The 8,298-nt window shown below is 46.4% G+C and overlaps 1 non-coding gene across 1 annotated transcript; it reads right to left on the bottom strand.

The window, feature by feature from the left end:
* Nucleotides 1-6,788: 6,788 nt before the first annotated feature.
* LOC120098697 (small nucleolar RNA SNORA17) lies at nucleotides 6,789-6,916 on the bottom strand. Its single transcript, XR_015644490.1, has one exon. It is a non-coding gene; the product is annotated as a small nucleolar RNA SNORA17 (small nucleolar RNA).
* Nucleotides 6,917-8,298: the final 1,382 nt, after the last annotated feature.

The following is an 8,298-nucleotide window of genomic DNA, read 5'->3' as shown; positions in this document are numbered from 1 at the left end:
GTGTTATTTCAACACCCTCCTTTTCCCTCTAACCCCTCCCACATTTCCCCTTTCAGATTCAGGACCTTGTGCTCTTTAATTATTTTATTATTTATTTTTATTTAATTATTGTTACATATCTATGGATAACTATACACAAGTATAACCTGCAAGTCCATGTAGTTCTTGTGTATATGTGTTTAGGAGTGACCATTAGGGACGGGCACTTGGGATTAGATGACTTTATTAGGGAGCCTCTTTGGAGGAGAAGATGGATTCTCCCTTTCATAGCAGCCTTTTTGAGCATCTTGTCAGTCCTCAAAAAGTTTTGAATTTTAATGCATTTTGGACTGTGGATTTCTTGATCAGAATGTTCAGCCTGTAAGAAACACCATCTCTGACACAGCTTACCGTGAGAATTGAAGCAGTTGATGCGTACTAAATATCAACGACTCAATACAAATCAATTGTTATTTTTAGCTTGTTTACCTGGCACCTGGGAATCCACCCTGTCATAATACAAGAATTTGCCTTGTGAGCTTGGTAGCTGTGTTGGTTGCCTAGCATGAGCCATGGTCTTCCTACACTGTCTTAATTAGTCTTTATCAGACATCTCTAGGAAATGAGAGCAATCAAGGTTGTCAGCTATGTGTGGGAGCAGAGGTGGACTGTGCTTAGCGATGTGGGTTTGATGCTCTTTCAAGCTGGTTGGTACAGGGGGACTTTCACAAGCCCTTGTCCTTCTTTCAGCTTAGCCTTTCTGTAGGAAAAAAAGGTGCTTTTCCCACGGAATTCTGAAGGCCCTCCCTGCTTGAATGTCTGACAGTTTAGTATGGTAATTGAAGGGAAAGATACAAAAGACACAATTAGAGAAGCTTTGGACAGATACATGGCCTCATCTGGGAGGGCATCATTGGGAGGTTTTTAGGGAACCTCAAATTTTCCCCACCTGTGGAGGGTGGGAGACCATCACTGCACTGCTGCCTTGTGCTGGTGATGTCTCTAGAATTCTGTGGTTTTATGTGATGGTTTTTATTCGGGCCTTAAAGGCCAATGGGATCTGGGTTGTTGAGGAGAAACTGAGAAAGGGGGAGTTGAGCTGTCCTTCTGAAAGAACATGGCCAAGCTGGCAGAGCATATTGTGTAGAAAGTAAACCACAGGGAAAGCAGGATGTGGGTTTCTGAGTTCTGGGATCTCAGGATTAGGATTTTGTGGAGTGGGGAGTTGGTTTAGAGTTTTAGCACAGTGAAGGACATTAAAGAAATCAGGAGACTCATTTCTGAATTGAGGAAAAAAATCTTTTTAATGAAGGAGCCAGGCAGATGTGGTTTAAACCTCTTTCTTCCAAATCTGTAGTTAGGGAGAAAATGGTTTCAGCTCTCTGAGCCACTATTTCCTGTGGGCTACTGGCATATGGGCCACCTTATGGGGCTATTGTATAAATTCAGTGAGCTATGTTAATGTAGAGGGGGGTTAACAAAGAACTATTGCACAATTCATAAGAGCCATGTGAGGATATGTAACTTTTTTGACAGCTGGGGTCATTTGCTCTTTTAGATGTATTTTTTGAGAAAAATGTATGTTTACCTATTGTGTAAGCTTGTTTTTTCTCATCTTTCTGGGCCTTAGTTTCTTATTCTATAAAGTGGATTACGGTACTTGTAGGAAAATTAGAAAAGGCACAAGATCATAATGTTCTGGAGATGCTTATAACAGCCCCTGGAATATCTCACAGGCTTACTGTGTGGAATTCGTAAGTATCATCGTTGTCATTTTCTTTTAAGCAGGATATGAGAATGTTTACTACAACAGGGTCTTAGATTCTATGATGCCCTAGAGTTAAAGGGCCATATTTAGCAGCTTAGCAGAGATCAGAGGTAGCTAAGAGCACGGGAGATGGATGGAACAAACAAGATTCTGTTTTCAGTTTGCAGTAGCCGGGAGCCTGATGTTAGAAATGCTCTCACACCAAAGCATTAAATGCAGAACTCTTCTCTTCCCCATCCTCTCTGAGGGTGTTTGACTTCTATGTGTTTTGTAGGATACAGTCACTACTGTCCTCCTGTCAGAGCGTAGTGGCAGGGCTGCCTTTCCTCTGCTGACAAGACATCCCTGGTCTGAATATTCTTACAGACCTACTAGGTCGTCACAGGCACAGAAGGACCAATGGGATCTTTAGGGATAGGCTGTGTGATGAGTAACAGGTGCTTAGAGATGTGTGGTCCAGGGCTCGCCTGTCAGTCTGCTCAGGGACTCAAGTTTCTGCAAGTTTCCTTTTAAACACCCGAGAGGCAGGATGCAGGAACACTTTTCAGGAGCATCTTTCCTGTGGTGACTTATCTTTTGACTCACCTTCCCTCCATCCCTTTCCTCTCTCCCTCCCCCTTTTTTCATTTCTCCCTTCCCTTTCCCCCATTTTTCCTTAAAAAGTTTTTTTTTTTGTTACGAGTTGTTGAAGACAGCACACGAAAGCATTGTATTTTATTATGGCATTGTATTTTATTATGGCATTGTATTTTATTATGGCATTGTCACAGATACATGCCACTCTGCTCTTATTCATACCCCCCAGCAGTGCCCCCCCCACTCTCTGTCTCCCTCTTGTTGGTTTCCTTTCCCAAATAGCTCTTTCCATGTCACATGTATTTCATGATCCTTTCCCTCCTACCCTTAAAGTTGCTTCTTCACGTCTCATAGTTTCTTTTCAACACATACACACACACACACACACACACACATACACACACAGACACACAGACACACAGACACACACACACAGACACACACACACAGACACACACACACAGACACACACACACAGACACAGACACAGACACACAGACACAGACACAGACACACACACACAGACACACACACACACAGACACAGACACAGACACAGACACACAGACACAGACACACACACACACACACAGACACACACAGACATAGACACAGACACAGACACACAGACACAGACACAGACACACACACACAGACACACAGACACAGACACAGACACACACACACAGACACACACACACAGACACACACACACAGACACACACACACACACAGACACACACACACACAGACACAGACACAGACACAGACACACAGACACAGACACAGACACACACACACAGACACACAGACACACACACACAGACACACACAGACACAGACACAGACACACAGACACAGACACAGACACACACACACAGACACACACACACAGACACACACAGACACAGACACAGACACAGACACAGACACACAGACACAGACACAGACACACACACACACAGACACACACACACAGACACAGACACAGACACAGACACAGACACACACACACAGACACACAGACACACAGACACACACACACAGACACACACACACACACACACACACACACACACACACACACACACACACACCAAGACTCCACACGTGGGAAAAATGTGATATTTGGCATTCTGAATTGCAGTCATTTTTCTTAATATAGCGCTCTCCATTTTCATCAATTTTCCTACTTTTATTTCCTACACATTAGCCACGAGGGCATCAAGCGTGCGTGTTCTCTGCCCATCTCCTGCCCCCTTCGTCCCAGGTGGTTAATGAAGCTTCTCCATTCAAACTGAAGCCGGAATGGTCAGACAGAAGCGTGCAGGGATGAGGGCACATGGGAAAAAGAAGAGAGCTCTAAGCTGAGGCAACAAGCCCTGCTGTAGAAAGCCCTGTTGCCGATGTCAGGAGGGATGCTGTAGTGCCTGAGAGGACATAGCATAGAGGGAAGAGGTTAAAGGCAGGTTCAGCTTTGCTGGTGCAAGGAAGGGGTGAGGACAAGGAGGCAGTTGTAAGGTATGTCTAGGTGAATGATGCTACCTTGGAGAACTGAGGTAAAGGACCAGGGATTCCCACATCGTACTCCACTCGGGAGAATGTCAGACCCTCAACAACTGGCCCGCCTCATTGTTCCTTCCAGTCTGGTTTAGAGACTCAAGTATTGTGTTTGAATTCTCGCTACGGTACTTAGGAGACACATCCAAGCTCACACTCTGCTGAAGTCCATCATTCCTTCCCAAGTCTATTCTTACAGGGACCCGTTCTGGCTGTAGCTCCAGCTTCGTCTTTCCTTTCTTTTCTTCTTTTTTTCTTAGATATTTTCTTTATTTACATTTCAAATGTTAGTCCCTTTTCAGGTTTCCCTTCCAGAAACCCCCTATCCCATCCCCTTTCTCCCTGCTTCCATGAGGGCGTTTCCTCACCCACCCACCGACTCCCTCCCACCTCCCCACCCTGACATTCCCCTACACTGGGGCGTCGAGCCTTGACAAGACCAGGGGCCTCTCCTCCCACTGATGCCTGCGGAGTCCATTCTCAGCTACATCTGCAGCCGGAGCAGGAGCCAGGTCTTTGGTTGGTGGTTCAGTCCCTGGGAGGTCTGGAGGGTCAGGTTGTTCGATATTATTGTTCTTTCTATGGATTGCAAACCCCTCCAGCTCCTTCAGTCCTTTCCCTAACTCCTCCATTGGGGACCCTGTGATCAGTCCAATGTTGTCTGTGAGCATCCACCTCTGTATTTTTCAGGCTCTGGAAGAGACTCTCAGGAAATAGCTATAGCCCATCCAGTGGGGAAAAAACATTTTCAACAAATGGTGGTGGTTCAACTGCAGGTCAGCATGTAGAAGAATACAAATTGATCCATTCTTATCTCCTTGTACAAAGCCTAAGTCCAGGTGGATCAAGGACCTCCACATAAAACGAGATACACTCAAACCTTAATAGAAGAGAAAATGGGGGGAACCTGGAACACATGGGCACAGGGGAAAATTTCCTGAACAGAACACCAATGGCTTATGCTCTAAATTCAAGAATCAACAAGTGGGACCTCATAAAATTTCAAAGCTTCTGTAAGGCAAAGGACACTGTCAATAGGACAAAATGGCAACTAACAGACTGGGAAAAGCTCTTTACTAATCCTACATCTGACAGAGGGCTAATATCCAATATATACCAAGAACTCAAGAAGTTAGACTCCAGAGAGACAAATAACCCTATTAAAAATGAGGTTCAGCGCTAAACAAAGAATTCTCAACTGAGGAATATTGAGTGGGTGAGAAGCACCTCTTTTTCTTCCTTTTTATTAATTTTATTTTTTTATTGATTTGTTGTGAATTTCACATCATGCACCCCATTCCCACTCATTTCTCCCTCACCTTGTACTTGCCCTCCACCCTTGTAGCTTCCCCCACAACAGAGGGGAAAAAATCTCATTGTGGAAGTTGTAGTGTCACAGTGTTTCCCATAGTATACTTTTTGGTCCACATTATGCTGAAAAAATTCATTGCAAAAATTTATTGGTCTGGCATAAGGCCAGCTTTTGCTACCCTTTTAATACTGGAACCTCACCTGGACTCCTCTTGGATATCCTATAAGAATGCCTGCCCTGCTTTATGCACTGCAGCAGCTCATCAGTGGGGTAGATTTTGGGGCGGGTCAATTAGAAGCCTTGGATTTGGGCTTAAGAGACATCTGAGCTGGTGAGCCTGCCTGCCCTCCTCTCAAGCCCTCAGGGCTGGGTCACCAGCAACCTCCACAACCAGGGCCAGCTCTACCCTGCTGCCCAGAGAGGTGCAGGGCTCACTCTTGTATTCCCGAGTGTTGCAGGCAGTGAGGGACTAGGTCAGTTCTGCCACTCTCATGACTCTGGGCCCAGCTGTCCTGCCTGCCGTAGGTGGTGGGGGATGAGAGAGGGGAGGAGGTCATCTTTCTCTTGTCTTCACCACTGCACAGCAGACAAGGAGCAGGGCTGGCTCACCTGCACTTAAACCCTTGTGATTGGTTTGCCTGTGAGCCCACATTCAAGGCCAGCTCTACTGTGCTGCCCAGGTAAGGTGCGGGTCCCAGTCTCATGAGTGCTACAGCAGGTGAGGGGCAGGGTCAGTTCTGCTTTCATGACTCTAGAGCCAGGTCTTCCCTTTGTCACAAGGGGTGAGGGGATGAAGGGCATCTCTCGCTTGTCCATGCCACCACAAATAGCAGGGTCAGCTATCCGACATTTATACACTCAGGCTGGATAACCTTCAATTCCTATAATGTGTTGTTTGCTCTCCTGAGTAGGGGTGTTGTCAACTCTGCTGCTCATAGGTCCCCAGACCGAGCACTCTCACGATGCCCAGCTGAGGGGTGGGTCAGTTCTACACAGCCGTAAGACATCAACATGTCCTTAGATGGCAGCCCAGCCCAGAGACATACGCCTGGCCTTTGGTGGTAATAGACCCCTGCTGCTGCAGGGGCCATGGATCCAGGTGTGACCCCAGGGGCAGCACAGGGCAGAACCCTACCATGATCCCAGATGGCATCACTGGCTGCTCACATCAGGATGTTCTTCAGTATCCTTGGGTCTCCAGTTCTTCTCTCTTCATTGTGCCCACATCTTTCTGCTTCTTTTTTTCTTCCATTTCTCCACCACTTACTTTCTCCTCTTAGTGGTGCTTAGGGTATCAGAATGTCTGGGGTCATCTCAGGAGAACTATGTCCTGCTCATACATTGTGGCACTGGGGAAGTGACCACCTGGGGCATTTGTCTGTCCCCTGTGGCCTGTGTGGCAGCAGACTGGTGGTCATCTCAGACTAGCTCCTTGTCTGGTCCTCATGTGAGGGTCCTCTGCCTCAGACTCACTCACACTTGAGACCTATGGTCCCAGGCAGGTTTAGTCTTGGGTTTGCTCCCTGCCCTGGAAGTTGTCTGGGTCTCTGAAGCACTGGGCTGGTGGTTGTCTCAGGTTCACCTTTTTTCAAGGAATGTTAGGCTACTAATTATTCAGATAGTCATAGGTTTGAACACTGAGCATAGACATAGCCTCACTTCTTTCTGTCACCTACTGACATGTGACAGACATACCTGCATTGCCACCCCTCTGGGGGCAGGCTTCTCCTTCTTAATAGCTTTATTCTCTTGCTCAATACTACCCAAGTTTCTCTCTACACCACCCTAGATGTCAAATGTTTGTTCACTGAATGCTATTTGTCAAGAGGGATGACACACCAGGCATGAACACTACTAGGAAAGACAAGAAAGTGTCTATTCTTTTCAACAGTCCAATTCTTTCCACCCCCACCCCCAGCCCTCCACCCCCATCTCAATTCAGGAACTGGGAGGAAATACTTGTTGGTGACTTCTAGAGGACTCTGAAATGCTGGGATCCTTCTTGGCTGCACACAAGCTGGTCTACTCTCAAGCCCCTTTCTAGAGAAGTTTTTCTCGTCAATTCCTTTCTACCCCAAATTGATAGGTTAGATCATCTCAGCCCCCTTCCCTCTGTGTGTGTGTGTGTGTGTGTGTGTGTGTGTGTGTACTGCTGTCAGTTTTCTAGAGTGTTGAACATCTTCGGCAGGCCTGAGAAGAGAAGCTGAGATGGTAGCTATGCCTTTGTCTGAGGCTGTGATGCTGTGGTAACCAGTGAAAGGACCACAATGCAGAGTCTCTGTCTAAAACTGATGATGGTACCCAGTGCCCAGATCACAATCCAGGGATGGAGCGATCAGGATCAAAGGCTGTAAAATATCTTCTTTTATTGGGACGGAGCTCCCTGAGAGCAAAATGTAAAGTGAAGATGTCATTGGCTCAGGAGATTTTCCCGGTGTGTTGATGGGAAACAAAGTAAGTTGCCGTTAGAAGCCTAGCTTTCACCTACACCAAGAATAGAAGGGGATGGCCCCCTTGTGACTTCATCAAGGTGACTCTGTTGGATGTAGTCAGAAGTATCTTGAACAAGAAATAACTGTGTTAAAATGTGCTTGCATGGCTAGGTCATTCCGTATTCACTAGACAGCTTTGGAAATGGCTAGCTCTTCAAGGTTAGGCGCAACTGTTTGCTTTATCCCACTCTCCCATGGCACCCAGAGGACTCTGCTATACATGCTAGGTTCTCATCTCTGCACTGCCTGAGTTACCCTTAATTAGGTGTATACCGAATCCCTGATCTTAGATCTCACACCCCACTGTATCTAAGCCATGGCCTCTGACTTTGAAAATTGCTGATGGCTAACCGGGAGGGAAAATAATTAGTGAGGAGAAATGAAATGGTGCAGCCTAGGTTTATGGGCATTCTGCAGAGATATCTCTTGGGGAGTGAGAATTACCATAAATCCCAGGAGTGAACAATAGCACTTGATGTAAAAAGCAGAGAAGCCACGAGTCAGCAGAAATCTTTGGCAGTTCACACACTTTGTTTTCTGGAAGACAAAGGGAGCTGCCATCAAGTTGGTTTTCTGGGTCAGATCCCTGCCCTTTCCTCTCCAGATTCTTTC

Source organism: Rattus norvegicus, chromosome 19 (assembly GCF_021556685.1).
Source record: "Rattus norvegicus strain SHRSP/BbbUtx chromosome 19, alternate assembly SHRSP_T2T, whole genome shotgun sequence".
In the NCBI taxonomy this organism is placed as follows: Eukaryota; Metazoa; Chordata; class Mammalia; order Rodentia; family Muridae; genus Rattus; species Rattus norvegicus.
Note: the sequence above shows the minus strand (reverse complement) of the source record. Positions and strands in the feature narration are given on the sequence as shown.